The sequence below is a fragment of the Pelobates fuscus genome, chromosome 9 (genome assembly GCF_036172605.1).
Source record: "Pelobates fuscus isolate aPelFus1 chromosome 9, aPelFus1.pri, whole genome shotgun sequence".
NCBI lineage: Eukaryota > Metazoa > Chordata > Amphibia > Anura > Pelobatidae > Pelobates > Pelobates fuscus.
The window spans coordinates 131315084-131332969 of NC_086325.1; positions in this window are offsets into that span (position 1 = coordinate 131315084).

The following is a 17886-nucleotide window of genomic DNA, read 5'->3' on the forward strand; positions in this document are numbered from 1 at the left end:
TTCGGGCCTATTCCATTTCGGCCGAAAACGGCTCAGATCTGCCGAAAATCGGGCATTGGGATTTCTCACCCGGTAGCTCACCATGCCGCCCTGGTACCGCTGAAAATGTCAGAGTCCTGCGCTCTATCCTATCTGTGACAGGACTGCACACTGCCGCCGCGCTACTTTGGAACCGGAACTGCTGCAAATCTATCCACATCGCCAGCGGTAAGTAATTATATTTAATAAAATGTATTTATTTTTTCTTTTATTATTTTCTCTTCTTTTGTTCCTTATTATTCTGTCTGTCAGATTATCCTGTCTGTCACATTATTTTGTCTGTCACATTATCTGCCCTGTCTGTCACATTATCTGCCCTGTCTGTCACATTATCCTGCACTGTCTGTCACATTATCCTGTCTGTCAGATTATTCTTTCTGTCACATTATCCAGTCTGTCACATTACTCGACCAGTCTGTCACATTATCCTGTCTGTCTGTCACATTACTCACCCAGTCTTTCACACTGGCTGCACCCATCCCTCTCATGTTTACTTGAAGGCATGAGTGTAGGAACCAGGGGGGACGGATCCCCCCCAGGAAATAATGCGGGGGGGACAGGTATGGTGAAATCCCCCCCAGGTTAGGACTAGGAGGAGTGCACTAGGAGTGCTGATTACGCTGTAACATTTCAGTGCATTCGGATTCGGCTTCAGAATGCACCAGTGTAGCTGTTAGCTACATGAACAGTGTAATCGGCACTCCGGGGTCTCCTTCCTGTTTCAATGTGGCACGGGCGGAAAAACACCTCCCTGGACTGACAAGGAAGGGGGGACATGACTGATGCTAGGCTAAGGAGTCAAAGTGGCCAAGATGGAAGGACAGTTATAAGGACAGTTAGGGGAGGGGACTTACTAGTCAGCTCTTGGAAGTGCAGGGATCCTAACTTTCTTTGACCCATTTGCTGACCCCTAACACAAAAAAAAAATACATTAATCAACAGAATTCACCATTTACCTGTTTTCCTGAGTTTCTGAGCGAGATGGAAGTTTCCCAGGAGTCTTTGGTGGCCCTGTTGCAGGCTTACCGGGCTGCACATGGAGCAGGCTCGCTGGCAGCGGTGCTGGCCGGCATGGACGGTGTCCCCAGTGAAGAGGCAGGGCCAGTGGATGGAGGACGGCGGGCCAGGCATTCCAGGCCGCCGTCGCGACTGTCTCCCAGTCCGGTGAGGGGAGGAAGAGAGGGAAGAAGCAGGCGAAGCAGGCGCTCTGAGGTGGCTGGGGCTGTTGGGCCGAGCCTTCCGACGTCCCCCCGAGTGGTCCGGTCGCAGGTGAGGGCTGCGGCTGTGTCCGGCGGCCATTTTCAAGATGGCGGCGCGGCGGGAAGATCGCGGAGCCCACCTTCTCTTCTGGCGCGGCCGGAAGTGACGTCAGGACGCCGGTCGCGCACGTAGGCGCACCGGCAGTGACGTCAGAAGATGGCGCCGGGTCGCACCCGGAAGTGTGCGCCCGCGCCGGAAACCGGATGCCGGGAACACGGAAGCACACAGAAAATACAGGATCAGGCAGTTTAAGGGGTGCCGCGGATCAGGCGGCAGCCCCAAGGCAGCTGGAGCAGGCAGGACCGGGCAGTTCAAGGCTCCTTCACCTCCTGGATGCCGGCGGTCGGGAGGCCGTGTCGGCTGCAGCACCCCTGGGAGCTGGGAGGTTCCAGGGAGACTCGGATGAGGATTCAGAGGAGGATAGGGAAGGTGATGGTGTGCGACCTCTACGCCTGCCCCCATTCAGTGAGTTGGCATGCGCTGGCGTCTGGGGTTCTGCAGGGGGGTCAGGGCAGGATAGTGAGGTGCTGCGCCTGCTGAGGCTTTTAGTGGAGGGGCAAGCTAGGGGTAGTGGTCAAGGGGCTCAGGGTCAAGTTTGTACGGATAGTCTAGGGGGTAGGGGTCATGGGTCTTTTCTCCCTGGGTGCGAGTTGGCCCCGCTAGGTTTACACGTGCCACCCGATGTGCAGGAAAAGATTATTCGGGGTGAGTATGTGGATCTCCTTTCGCTTGTTCTGCCGGACAAGGAGTCAGTGGACAGACCTCGGCGTGGTGAACAATTGGAAGGCGAGAAGGGTAAGGCTATCCCGCGCACTTTCGGAAATTGGCTGCAGGGATTTAATATCTTTGCGAGTGTCCTAGTGCGTCGCTTCCCGGAGCAGGCCCCTTTGCTATTTGGCTATCTGGACTTAATTTGGGGCGCTTACAAGGTTTATGGGGGGCAATGCTGGTTCAAATATGACCAGCAATTCCGCCAGAAGATGGCGGCGTGTCCGGGCATGGGTTTTGGGGTGCAAGACGGCAGCCTTTGGCTGCTGCTGATGACCCCGTGTCGTCCCTCTCCCTTTCCAGGGGCTGCCGGCGTGCCTTCAATGAGAGCCATTGTAAATGGTTTAGTTCCTGTAGGTTCCGGCACGAGTGTGCCCACTGCGGGGGAACCCACCCTGCCCTTCGCTGTTTCAGGAAGGGTAGACCATCCGCCGCAAAGGGCTCTGGTAGGGATGACGTTTCTCGCGGCGAGGACTCCGGTGACCGTGGAAAAGATGCGATCGTGGCTCGACAGGTATGCTAAGCGGGACGTCGCGGACCTTTTGTTCGACGGGTTCACGACGGGTTTCTGGATTCCATTCGTGCTGTCGGATGAGGGTCGATTTGCCGACAACCTTCGGTCCACTCGGGGAAAAGAGGGCTTATTATGGGAAAAATTGGAGGCGGAGATGGCCGGCCCCTTTGACTTCCCCCCTTTCCACAATTTGAGAGTGTCTCCGTTGGGTTTGGTACCCTAAAAGGAACCGGGAGCTTTTAGGTTAATTCACCATCTCTCGTACCCTGCGGGGGCGTCGGTAAACAACGACATCGACCGGGATGTGTGCAGGGTGCGTTATGCGTCCTTCGACTCGGCATTGCTCCTTCTTCGGCGGGCCGGTCATGGGGCGTTATTAGCAAAATCGAACATTGAGTCCGCCTTTCGTTTGTTGCCGGTTCATCCGGATTGTTTCCACTTGTTAGGGTGTTTTGCTAACGGTTCCTACTACTATGATATGTGCATGCCCATGGGCTTTGCTCCAGGCCTTCCGACGTGTGGCGCCGGATTTCGGTGTTCCAGTTTCGGAACAAAAACGGTTGGCCTGGTGTTGGTTCTTTCGTTTCTGGGTATCGAGATTGATACCGAGAGTATGTTTTGTTGGCTTCCAGAGGAGAAGTTGGTGGTGTTACTTCGTCTGGTTGACTTGGTCAAGGGTTCTAAGAAGGTTCAGTTGCGTCAAATGCAGGGCCTTTTGGGCCACTTGGTTTTCGCGTGTCGGGTTTTACCGATGGGTCGGGCATTTTGTCGCAGATTGTCCTTGTCCATGGTGGGGGTGAGGGAACCCTTCCATTACATTCGGATCACGAGGCGCCTTAGGGCGGATCTGGCAGTGTGGAGCTCTTTCCTACGCTGTTACAACGGGCACTCTTGCTGGTTGAGGGAGGCCACCTCCAATGCTGCGTTAGAGCTCTTTACGGATGCCTCGGGGTCCGTTGGTTTCGGGGAGTATTTTCGGGGCCAGTGGTGCGCGGGGGAGTGGCCTGAGGAGAGGCGGTCTTCCCCGATTCGACGGAATTTGACCTTTTTGGAGCTGTTTCCGATAGTGGTTGCGCTGGAACTGTGGGGTGAGGATCTTCGAAATCACACGGTGGTCTTTTACACGTACAACATGAGTGTGGTCCATGTGATTGCCCGGTCGTCCTCCTCGTCCCCACCAGTTTTGGCGCTTCTCAGGCAACTTGTGCTCCTTAGTCTGCAGTTTAACGTTTGGGTGCGGGCGCGGCATGTCCCGGGTGTGCAAAATGTGGTGGCTGACGCCTTGTCTCGATTGCAGTGGGAGCGGTTTTGCGAGGCAGCGCCGGAGGTGCGGCGGATCGGTCTGAGGTGTCCGGACTCCTTATGGAAGCTGATTTCGAGGCCTGATGGGCTTGGTATCAGACTCCTTGGCGGAGTCTTCCTGGAAGACATATCGGGCAGTGTGGAGACAGTGGCTGTCGTCAGCACGGAACGGGGATGTATCCGCGGAAAACAGGGCGTCTGGAGGCGACTCTAGTGCTGTTGGAGGGCATGGTCAAGAGAGGTAAGTCTTGCGCGGCAGCAGAAAAGGCGCTGGCTGCTCTGTCCTTTCTGTTCCGTTTCATGGGTTGGCGCGATATCACCAAGGAATTTGGGATTCAGAGAGTGATAAAGGGGTGGCGGCTGCGGGGGTGCCCGGATCGTCGACGCCCGATTTCAGAGGAGATGTTGCGACAGATTCTTTCAGTGTTGCCGACGGTCTGTAGTTCAGAGTATGGTTCCAAGTTATTGTGTTTGGCCTTCTCGTTCTGCTTCTTTGGAGCTTTTTGCATCGGCGAGTTGGTTGCCCTTAGGAAGGGGAAGGCCTCGCCGTTGGCATTGTCTGATGTGCGGTGGTCTCCTTCCACCGTTGACATTCTTGTGCGGCGATCTAAGACGGACCAGGCGGCCCGGGGTGCCTGGGTTCGTTTAGGGGCCACTAGGGACGAAGTATGTCCGGTTGGGGCCTTTCACGAATTCCTGAAGGTTCATCCGGAGCGGGGGGGGCCCTTTGTTAGCTCACTCGGATGGGTCGCCTCTAACGCGGTATCAGTTCTCGGCGATGCTGCGGAGAGCATTGGCCGCTGGTGGGATGGATGGTCGAGGGTTTTCGGCCCATTCTTTTCGGATTGGGGCTGCCACTCAGGCGAGTGTATTGGGCTACTCGGCTGCGGGCATTCGGCGCATTGGTAGATGGGAGTTGCAGCGTTTTAAGTCATATGTCCGTCCTCATATGCTGTAACCCTCTTCTCGTTGTAGGTGGTCGGCCCCGGTACGTGTGGATTATAGGGCATTCCTACGTGTACTGGGCAGCTCGGCGAGCAGAAGACCGGGCCTATGGTCGGAATTTGGGGTTTTCATCTGACTTGGCCCGAGTTCGGTGGAAGGGCATTAGGGGCCTTCGATGGCAGCAAATATACCCAGAATTCGTGGCGCTGCGTAAGTTTGTCTCAGGGGCGGTGGTGGCGGTGGTCCATGCGGGAGGAAATAACTTAGGGGAATCCAGGACAGTGGATCTTCTCCACGCGATTTGGCACGACTTGGCGAGGTGCATGGCGATATTTCCGGACATGACCTTGGTTTGGTCGGAGGTGGTTTCCAGGCTGTGCTGGCGCGCGCTGCCGCATTCACGCGGTTTGGAGAAGAGCCTACGCAAGCTTAACATTGCCGTAGGAAAATTTGTACGGCGGCTGGGCGGGATAGTCGTCCGACATGTGGAGCTGGCACTTAAATGCCATCGGGTTGGATATCCTTAATAAGGGTTTACAGAGCAGGATTGAGACTGCGCTGTCGGCTGGGGGGCACGATGACGACAGGAGGCATGAAAGGAAGTCGTCATCGCGGAGGCGGGAGTCCTGGCCAGCGCAGGCAGAAGTGAAGAAGTTGCCGAGGAGGCTTGGGGAGTCGCAGCCTGTTGGGAGCTGATGGCAGAGGCAGGCTGCTCTGGACTCATGGTTTGTGGGGATAGACCTGTCTGTTGGGCAATCACCCCAACAGCTGACAGTATGGTTGTGTTGCTGGCATGTAAGAATAAATAAAGCTGTGGCCGTTGCCCTTACCCAACTTAATATGGTCTCTTGTGTGTCATTGGGAAAGGGGGCAACGGGTTGGTTGGGCATTACATCTAGACAGCAGTCATGTGCTGCAGATTGCAGAAGGAGGGCGCACATGTCTCAGGCTGGACTGGAGTAGTGGCAGCCTGTGTGGGAGGAACCTTCTTCAAGCAAAGCTGCTGGCTGGTGTGTGCACTGCTGGGACCACAGAGACACAGCCTGGGTAAGTAATGTTGATAATGCTGTGTTAATGTGTAAATATTAGCAGGTGGACTTATATTTAACTCTGTTTATTTAACTGTTTTATGTAGCATGTTAATTCCTGTTTATTCTCAAGACTAGTGGCCCCTATTCTAACATTGCTGTCAGTCAGACAGTGAGTGATGTCATTAAGTAAAAAAATCCATAAATATTAATGACATGAAATATAAAAAAAAAACATTATATTATATAGCATTTTCCTCCCCTGTGACTGTGAAACACAATGCAGTTTAGCCCATACTTTGTGGTTTTAACCAGACTACTGGGTCATATTCATCCTGAATGACCGATGGAAAAATTATTTTAATTGAGCAATATGGGCTAATGTCCACACTTTTTTTTTTTTTATCAAAAAACAGCCACTAAGCATAGTTAATACTAACAGTAAGTGATTGTCTATCCTTGTGTTCAGGTTCAGCATTGCTGATTTTACTGCCGCGTACCGGTTGATTTTTACTAATGCTATACCGGTTTATTTTTACTGATTCCATGTGGGTTTATTTTTACTTCTGCTATACCAGTTTATTTTTACTAATGCTATACCAGTTTATTTTTACTGCTGCTATACCAGTTTATTTTTACTGATGCCATGTGGATTTATTTTTACTAATGCTTTATGTCGGTTTATTTTTACTACTGCTATACCAGTTTATTTTTACTACTGCTATACCAGTTTATTTTTAATGCTGCTATACCAGTTTATTTTTACTGATGCCATGTGGATTTATTTTTACTAATGCTATACCAGTTTATTTTTACTACTACTATACCAGTTTATTTTTACTGCTGCTATACCGGTTAATTTTTACTGATGCTATGTGGGTTTATTTTTTACTAATGCTATATGTCGGTTTATTTTTACTGCTGCTATACCAGTTTATTTTTTGTAATGCTATATGTCGGTTTATTTTTACTAATGCTATATGTCGGTGATGTAGATTAATTTAGAAATAAACAAATATGTTTAAATGTCTATCTGTTCCTGTCCAAATCTGAGATGATTAAATTGCGTATACGCAGAAGTAAGTTCACACTGACACATGGAGTTCAGGTTAAAAGCACTTCAGAAAATGTAATGGCATCTGGGCAAAAAACAGGCTTGCAGGCCCGTATAAGACCAAAATGACATCATCATTGAATATCAGATAATAACAAATAAACATCATTAATTGGATTAAATGTTAAGTGGCTATGTCAATGTCCACCCATCAATATTATTAATTGGCTCAGGGATTTGAGTGACTAGTGGGGCACCCTCCCATCATGGGATGTCGTCTTTACTCGATGGGAGGGGGAATCTGGCGGCTAGCCATTTTGGGTAGTTAGTGATGTCAGACTCATGATCAGGCTCAGGGTTCTTTTTATGAATAGAACATTTCATTAGTACAGTGTTCTCATGGCCTTGGTTATACTTTGTTGCATATTACAGGAGATTCAATAATTCCGGAGTCAGCTATGTCTTTTTAGAAAATACAGTCTCTATTCATTATACTAAATGCTGTTAGGAAATTCTGTCATGTAATGTAGACAAAATGGAGGGTCTGTCATAATGTGAGGTTATGTGAGATTAAAATGGAGTTAGTACAATAATTCAATACAGGTGCAATAAAGATTTTTAAATAATTCTACATCAGTCCCCCCTATGAAATGTTAGATTCTAAAAAAGATAAACTTTATTGGTTAGTTTCAGAAGACAGGTTAGCCCAAAGGCACAAAACCCTATGAAGTAACGGTTCTTAAAGTCTTCTTAGTTCTTCAGAGGGACATCATAAAATAGACAAGCTTACATTACCATATGGACCTGTGTTATCTGGAGTATAGGCACAACAAGTCATGGTGACAGGTAAACGTTATTGGTTGCAATAGATATAATAAATGCAAATCAAAATATTATTATTAGCAGTGACGGTTGGGAAAATGGACTCAAACTTTCCTTTTACTGCAAAATCATCTGGTACCCCCCTTGGCACACCTATGGCATCACTATATACATGTGTCAAACTTTCCCTTTAGAGGGGTGCTCCTCTTTGTGTTCTGAAGCATGAATGTGGTGTGTCAAGAGTACCTTGTCATGTATCATGTGTATGGACATAATAACCTTGGCTAGGGCACATTTGCTTATGCATCGTAGTATTAAACCTGTCCCACGCTACATCAGCGTAGGTGGACTCGGATCATTTAGTCAATATTAATATCACCACAAACTCAGGATGGGCAAATAATCCTGAGGAAGCTTGGCGTTTGGATCTCTTTAGCTTCACAAGGTCTCCTTTTGGGGTCCTCGGCTTTCCATCGCTGGCAGGTGGTCAGGCATTATTATGGCCATCAAACACCTACTTGTTGGTATCTTTTTATTTTTTTTAACAAGTCATTTTTCCTTTAGAGTCAAAAGTGTGTCAAAATCAACAAATGTTACTTCCCATGTTGCAGAGAGAGAGAGTCTTGAATCTGGAACAATGAATCCACTGAGTGATCTCTGCAACTTTCACAATGCACTATTGGGTATATGGTCTTGGTTGTCACATTGATGACCGGCTAGGCTTCTGGCCATCCTGACAAAATGTCTATTATAACTAGTGCATATTTGACCCAGCAGCTCTTTGTCACCTGGATTCTTGAAAGGGATAGTGAGAGTTAGCTAGGTGCTTAGGATTCTCCTCCTCTTCTGCCTGAGCTGTCCTTGGCACAAATAACACAGGATCGGCAGTAACTGATGATTAGAGGAGTAATTCTAGGTGCTTTAGAGTATTTAGAGATCAAAGAGTTCATGAGGGTCTTGGATAGGTATAAAGTTCCATGGGCCCACTGCCCAGTACATGTTTTTGGGTAAACAGAACTTGAGAGTGTTGGAGTACAGCCCGTCTTCAAGGGTTGCCCCTTTCTGTTTTTCCAGCTTTGTATTTCTTCAGGGTCAGCAGCTGCTTGTCATTCTTTCAGAAGCTTGAGATCTGTGGGTAGGATCTACATGGTGAGTATAGAAGTTTCTTTAGCGGACACCCTTCTGTCCACTTCCCTTGGTGCACTTGTGGCTTGGTTGGCAGCTTGGTCAGCTGAGTGGTGCTTCTTATCTTCCAGATTGATCCAAAATAATGTGCTGCACCCAGGGCATATCTTGAGTCAGTGTAGGTATTGGCATGTCTTCCTTCAGGCATTTTGTATGCCACTGAGAAGGCTGTCAATTCAGCGTCTCGAGCAGATGTGGGTGAGGAAAGTGAAGATGCTTGACGTACCTGATCTTCTGTAGCAACAGCAAATCCAGTATGGTACCTTTCCTCTTTATCCGCAAACAGAGTGGAGTCAGGATCTGGTAAAGCTACTGCATGCTCTGTTGAAAGGTGTCTTGTTTCTTCTTTCATCTGTTCAAAGCAACCATGAGGAGCAGTTGAAGAGGTTTCCTCACCTATTTCTGTGTGAGATTGGGGGGTATTTGTCTTTCTATTTACAGTTCTCTTGCTGACCCCCCTCTGTAGAGAGTTGTAAATTGATTGTTAGTGTTTCATGTTTCGTTCTAATGAGTCAGGTTCCTTTCATGAGATTTCTGGGGACTTAGTGAAGAAAAACATGAGGGACAGCCACCTCCCTTACAGGTGTCTTACTTCCATGGGAATCTGGGTCAGGACCGCACTATTTCCTTGAGAGTGCCCAAAACAGTTCTTTCATGATGAAGTGCACCTCCACCAGTCTGAATAATTTTTCGTTAGAATAATTTTTCGTTAGTGTGGTATTCCCCCCTGGGAAGTGGCGGAAGAGTGGCCAGAGCAACTTTTCTTCAAAATATAATGTTGTCAGGTAGAGGCAGAGTTGTCTATGAGCGGAGGAAATTGGTAAGGAATAAGAAGGGAGGAAGCATATAAAGGATATAGATATGGTAGTGGGGAGATGGAGGAATGAGTAGTGGATAGAGCGAGAGGGGAAGAAGGTGGAGTAGGAAGGACAGGGGAAGTAGGAAGAGGAGAAGGTGGAGTAGGAGGAGGAGAAGGTGGAGTAGAGGGAGGAGTAGAAAGAGGAGGGAGGAGTAAGAGCAGGAAGAAGGAGTAGGAGGAGGAGAAGGTGGAGTAGAGGGAGGAGTAGGAGGAGGAGAAGAAGGAATAGAGGAGAAGTAGGAGGAGAGAGGAGAAGGTGGAGTAGAAGGAGAAAGTGGAGTAGAGGGAGGAGTAGGAGGAGGAGAAGGAGGAATAGAGGAGAAGTAGGAGGAGAGAGGAGAAGGTGGAGTAGAGGAGGAGGAAAAGGAGAAAGTGGAGTAGAGGGAGGAGTAGAAAGAGGAAGAAGGAGTAAGAGGAGGAGAAGGTGGAGTAGAGGGAGGAGTAGGAGGAGGAATAGAGGAGAAGTAGGAGGAGAGAGGAGAAGGTGGAGTAGAGGGAGGAATAGGAGGAGAAAGTGGAGTAGAGGGAGGAGTAGGAAGAGGAGGGAGGAGTAAGAGCAGGAGGAAGGAGTAGGAGGAGTAGAGGAGAAGTAGGAGGAAAGAGGAGAAGGTGGAGTAGAGGGAGGAGTAGGAGGAGGAGTAGAGGAGAAGTAGGAGGAGAGAGGAGAAGGTGGAGTAGAGGGAGGAGTAGGAGGAGAAAGTGGGAGACTGTAGATGAAGGGGAGGGATCGGTGGAAGGAGTAAGCGGGGGTGGGCAGGTAAGGGAGCAGACAGGTGATGTAGCAATGGAGGCTGCAAATAGCCCATGTACAACAACTATTAACTGGCCCTATGCTTTCCCTAGAGAAAAATAATAAAAGGCTAACATGCTCATCTTGTCTGCACAGGCCTCGAACGTTTCACTCCGTGGGTGCCCCGCAGTGGCTAGCCCACCACTTCTCCCACACCAGACTTGTGCCCGTGGAGACAGACGCTATCCCTGACTCTCGTTCTTTATTTTATTAATTTATATCTAACATCTCAAAATGTAATTCCTACTTATATCACAAATATACATTATCACAATTTGATGTCTCGCAAATGGGATAAAATTTATTCTACTCTTCACTGATAATGTATTTTTAAAACATACAAAATAGACAAATAACATTGTCTTCTGCAAAATAAATGAAAAAGATAATGGAGATTTTGTTAAGCTTATAAATAGCTATACATTAATTCACATTTCTTGTTCTCCAGTTTCTGGCTGTTAATGACAATGTACAATGTAATAGAGCAGCAGAAAATGCTAGCAGAATGCTTGGTTGCATAGGGAGAGGTATTAGCAGTAGGAAGAGGGAAATGCTCATGCCATTGTACAGAACACTGGTGAGACCTCACTTAGAGTACTGGATACAGTACTGGAGACCATATCTTCAGAAGGATATGGATACCTTAAAGAGAGTTCAAAGAAGGGCTACTAAACTGGTTCATGGATTGCAGGATAAAATTCACCAGGAAAGGTTAAAGGATCTTAACAGGTATAGCTTGGTGAAAAGACGAGACAGGGGAAATATGATGAAAGCATTTTAAATACATAAAGGGAAACAACACAGTAAAAGTGGAGACTATATTTAAAAGAAGGAAAACTACCATAACAAGAGGACATAATCTCAAAAATAGAGGGACAAAGGTTTAAAAATAATATCAGGAAGTATTACATTACTGAGAGGGTAGTGGATGCATGGAATAGCCTTCCAACTGGAGTGGTAGAGGTTAACTCAGTAGAAGTGTTTAAGCATGCGTGGGATAGGCATAAGGCTAAGCACTTGCTGCTAGTAACAGATCTAGAATCAATACACTATAATGCCCAAAGTCTCAATTCCTATGCATATGCAATAATAAAATATCTGGGCTTACAACAAAAATTATGTTAGTCAGTCTTTTAATCTTGGAGGCAAACATTATCCAGTAAAAAAACAGATTGGAACACACTCCCACCTTATTCATTTGTTAATAGTTATGCTTATAATGTTAACTGGTTCCTTTTCAATTAGATCAAAACATTTTGAAACCAATCCTTAATTGTATTACCATTTGTTCAAGAAATCTTGGTTTATTAGAACTTTCTTTTAGTAAATGTTCTTTAAGATAACCCTTCTTCCAGCATGTTATCAATCTTTGTACACAAAGTTCAAACACATTTGTTACTTACACATGAATCGATACACATATATATTCTATCTACATATTAACCATCACTTGTCACAGACACTTTCCTGATATAGGGAAACTAATAGCAGGATTATTTTAGTAATTGTAACTTTCTTGTTCATAATATGTGGGAATTAAGGAAGACAGCATGTCTTAGGATAGGATGAGCATGGTAGGAGTAGATCTCGTCAGCCAGAATTGACACGATATATGGGCGGATATGACCTCACTAAGGGCAGAGTGAGGGCACTTAAGGACAACCTTCTTTTTTTCTAGGGGCCATTTTCTTTTAGGGCATTTCAGAAGCAACATTCTGTCGGCAAAATGAAATACCAAACTGTGGACAGACTTGACGGATTAAATAAGACAGTTTAAAACATTATACATCAACATGATGCAAAAATAAACTCACGGGATGCAACTAACCTCCCCCATCATTCACCAGCCATTAATCACTTAACACGTCCAAATATATATAACGCTACGGAAGAAACAAATCTGAATTTGCAAGCATGCACCCCCCCCCCCCCCCCCCCCCGAACCTCCGCACACGGAGACCAGAAGCAGGAGGGAGAGAGAGCAAGCATGCCCGCCCCCCCATCCCCCTCCGGCCAGAAGCCAGAGAGAGAGAGAGAAGGAGGGGGGGAGGGGGGAAAGGGGAAGAGCGAGACAGGCAAGAGAATTTACAGGCATAAGGTTTAACCATGTCACTGCTGGAAGGACAGTAACAAAACAGAAGGATAGTTGCATTACGATTATTGCAAAAGCAAAGAGACGCAAAAACACAACATTTAGTAATACTCTCAGTGAAACTCAATACAAAACCCCCACCCTCTACCAGGGTAATGGCTAACACAAAATACAAAAACAATTATTATGATATACATACATTCTTAACCCTTTGTGATCTAGTTCTTCCTCAACCCAACCTTCCTGCTGAATAGCTCTTGCTACTCTGTACCAGTAAAGCATTATCTGTAAGCTTGCTTTCTTCTCTGTCAGCAATCTACGCCAGCTTTCTGGCTGCAATCTACCACATGAAGGCACAGCAATTTTACACACTTTAGCAATCTTCAACTAGATCACACGCTAGTCAGCCCTTACCGGGCTTTATAATCCCTGTCTCATATCCCCCTATAAAAGGCGTCCCAGATATAGGGGAAAGAAGATGAAACAGAGTGTCTACAATGGTCGGCTGCCACTCAGAAGGGTGGGTCCCCCCAAGTGCGTCTTCCCAAAACGTAGACTAGTCACTGAATCCGTGTACCCGAGGTGGTAGCCACGGATTGGAGCGGGGTGAGAAGTGTGTGACCAATCACTTCTCTCACAAGAGAAATAGGAGTGGATAGTGTAAATAATACAGGAAGTAGAGTAAGAAAGTAAAAAAAAAGGTAAAGTGAATGCAGAGACAGACACAGGAGTTTGAATGACTCCTAATTAAAACAACAATTCAATTGAAATACAGTGCATGCATCACAGTTCAAATAAAATCAACAGTAATCCCTTTCCTTTCCTCGTGTGACCAAAGTCACCTCCCTCAACCTCGTAGTGTCCCCGCTCGGAGAATGACTTCCTCAAGTCTCCCTACCAGCGGCCACGGAAAACAACTAACACCGGCCCGAGATCCGTAAGCCTCCCTCGTTACAGCAGTCCACTAAGTGTGGCCACCTCTATCCTCACCCCCGTAGCGCCCCTATGAACCCACTCATAAGTCTCACTACCCAGTGGTGATGGAGACAGCAGTGCCTGCCCGAATCCACGCACCACAAATAACAATTGGAATGCCACCAGCCTCAGCGCTCGAAGCTGGAGGGTACCACCTCTCTGCAAGCAGAGCTATGTGCACAATGAGGCTAGCTAGGCTATCAAAGTGACATCAGAAGGACCCCCAGGAAACTATGAGTCTACACAATCTCCACAGATCCAACACCCTCTTTTTCCTTACAGCCACAGCCACGAGGCTCCTAAAAGAGGTAAACAGGCAAAGAAGACCCCCAGGAAAACTTCCACAGGTCCACCCCCCTTTTTCCCTACAGCCACAGCCACGTGGCTCCTAAAAGGGGTAAACAGGCAACAGAGGACCCCCCGGCAAACACCACAGGTCCACCCCCCTTTATCCCAAAAGGGGCACACAGACAAACAGAGGACCCCCAGGCAAACTACCACAGGTCCACCCCCCTTTATCCCAAAAGGGGCACACAGTCAAACACTCCACCCGGGCACTTAAGCTAAACAAGCCCAATACAAACACACCCAGGCAACAGATAGACTAAATGCAGGTAAACAAGTATTAACAAATAAGGTATAGGCTCTCTGGGCAAGATATTACCTGTCTTTGATGTCCTCTTGGCAGCAATCACAGACACTTGAATAGATAAATCAAAGGGGAAAGAATCATACCGGGCTGCTGCAGTCAGTCTCCACCGTGTATTTAGAGGTGATCAATCTCCATCTTTCCCCTGGGATTCACCCACCCAGGTCTTCTTGGACGGCTGCCAGATAGGTCATAACCCAGGCCCCACGTTGGATGCACCAAATTGATGTAGATTAATTTAGAAATAAACAAATATGTTTAAATGTCTATCTGTTCCTGTCCAAATCTGAGATGATTAAATTGCGTATACGCAGAAGTAAGTTCACACTGACACATGGAGTTCAGGTTAAAAGCACTTCAGAAAATTTAATGGCATCTGGGCAAAACACAGGCTTGCAGGCCCTTATAAGACCAAAATGACATCATCATTGAATATCAGATAATAACAAATAAACATCATTAATTGGATTAAATGTTAAGTGGCTATGTCAATGTCCACCCATCAATATTATTAATTGGCTCAGGGATTTGAGTGACTAGTGGGGCACCCTCCCATCATGGGATGTCGTCTTTACTCGATGGGAGGGGGAATCTGGCGGCTAGCCATTTTGGGTAGTTAGTGATGTCAGACTCGTGATCAGGCTCAGGGTTCTTTTTATGAATAGAACATTTCATTAGTACAGTGTTCTCATGGCCTTGGTTATACTTTGTTGCATATTACAGGAGATTCAATAATTCCGGAGTCAGCTATGTCTTTTTAGAAAATACAGTCTCTATTCATTATACTAAATGCTGTTAGGAAATTCTGTCATGTAATGTAGACAAAATGGAGGGTCTGTCATAATGTGAGGTTATGTGAGATTAAAATGGAGTTAGTACAATAATTCAATACAGGTGTAATAAAGATTTTTAAATAATTCTACATCATCGGTTTATTTTTACTAATGCTATACCAGTTTATTTTTACTACTGCTATACCAGTTCGTTTTTACTGCTGCTATACCGGTTAATTTTTACTGATGCCATGTGGGTTTATTTTTACTAATGCTATATGTCGGTTTATTTTTACTAATGCTATACCAGTTTATTTTTACTACTACTATACCAGTTTATTTTTACTGCTGCTATTCCGGTTAATTTTTACTGATGCTATGTGGGTTTATTTTTTACTAATGCTATATGTCGGTTTATTTTTACTGCTGCTATACCAGTTTATTTTTTGTAATGCTATATGTCGGTTTATTTTTACTAATGCTATATGTCGGTTTATTTTTACTAATGCTATACCAGTTTATTTTTACTACTGCTATACCAGTTCGTTTTTACTGCTGCTATACCGGTTAATTTTTACTGATGCTATGTGGGTTTATTTTTTACTAATGCTATATGTCGGTTTATTTTTACTGCTGCTATACCGGTTAATTTTTACTGATGCCATGTGGGTTTATTTTTACTAATGCTATATGTCGGTTTATTTTTACTAATGCTATACCAGTTTATTTTTACTACTACTATACCAGTTTATTTTTACTGCTGCTATTCCAGTTTATTTTTACTGATGCTATGTGGGTTTATTTTTTACTAATGCTATATGTCGGTTTATTTTTACTGCTGCTATACCAGTTTATTTTTTGTAATGCTATATGTCGGTTTATTTTTACTAATGCTATATGTCGGTGATGTAGATTAATTTAGAAATAAACAAATATGTTTAAATGTCTATCTGTTCCTGTCCAAATCTGAGATGATTAAATTGCGTATACGCAGAAGTAAGTTCACACTGACACATGGAGTTCAGGTTAAAAGCACTTCAGAAAATTTAATGGCATCTGGGCAAAAAACAGGCTTGCAGGCCCGTATAAGACCAAAATGACATCATCATTGAATATCAGATAATAACAAATAAACATCATTAATTGGATTAAATGTTAAGTGGCTATGTCAATGTCCACCCATCAATATTATTAATTGGCTCAGGGATTTGAGTGACTAGTGGGGCACCCTCCCATCATGGGATGTCGTCTTTACTCGATGGGAGGGGGAATCTGGCGGCTAGCCATTTTGGGTAGTTAGTGATGTCAGACTCGTGATCAGGCTCAGGGTTCTTTTTATGAATAGAACATTTCATTAGTACAGTGTTCTCATGGCCTTGGTTATACTTTGTTGCATATTACAGGAGATTCAATAATTCCGGAGTCAGCTATGTCTTTTTAGAAAATACAGTCTCTATTCATTATACTAAATGCTGTTAGGAAATTCTGTCATGTAATGTAGACAAAATGGAGGGTCTGTCATAATGTGAGGTTATGTGAGATTAAAATGGAGTTAGTACAATAATTCAATACAGGTGTAATAAAGATTTTTAAATAATTCTACATCATCGGTTTATTTTTACTAATGCTATACCAGTTTATTTTTACTACTGCTATACCAGTTTGTTTTTACTGCTGCTATACCGGTTAATTTTTACTGATGCCATGTGGGTTTATTTTTACTAATGCTATATGTCGGTTTATTTTTACTAATGCTATACCAGTTTATTTTTACTACTACTATACCAGTTTATTTTTACTGCTGCTATTCCGGTTAATTTTTACTGATGCTATGTGGGTTTATTTTTTACTAATGCTATATGTCGGTTTATTTTTACTGCTGCTATACCAGTTTATTTTTTGTAATGCTATATGTCGGTTTATTTTTACTAATGCTATATGTCGGTTTATTTTTACTAATGCTATACCAGTTTATTTTTACTACTGCTATACCAGTTCGTTTTTACTGCTGCTATACCGGTTAATTTTTACTGATGCTATGTGGGTTTATTTTTACTAATGCTATATGTCGGTTTATTTTTACTGCTGCTATACCGGTTAATTTTTACTGATGCCATGTGGGTTTATTTTTACTAATGCTATATGTCGGTTTATTTTTACTGCTGCTATACCGGTTAATTTTTACTGATGCCATGTGGGTTTATTTTTACTAATGCTATATGTCGGTTTATTTTTACTAATGCTATACCAGTTTATTTTTACTACTACTATACCAGTTTATTTTTACTGCTGCTATTCCAGTTTATTTTTACTGATGCTATGTGGGTTTATTTTTTACTAATGCTATATGTCGGTTTATTTTTACTGCTGCTATACCAGTTTATTTTTTGTAATGCTATATGTCGGTTTATTTTTACTAATGCTATATGTCGGTTTATTTTTACTAATGCTATACCAGTTTATTTTTACTACTGCTATACCAGTTCGTTTTTACTGCTGCTATACCGGTTAATTTTTACTGATGCCATGTGGGTTTATTTTTTACTAATGCTATATGTCGGTTTATTTTTACTGCTGCTATACCGGTTAATTTTTACTGATGCCATGTGGGTTTATTTTTACTAATGCTATATGTCGGTTTATTTTTACTGCTGCTATACCGGTTAATTTTTACTGATGCCATGTGGGTTTATTTTTACCAATGCAATATGTCGGTTTATTTTTACTGCTGCTATACCGGTTAATTTTTAATGATGCCATGTAGGTTTATTATTACTAATGCTATATGTCGGTTTATTTTTACTGCTGCTATACCGGTTAATTTTTACTGA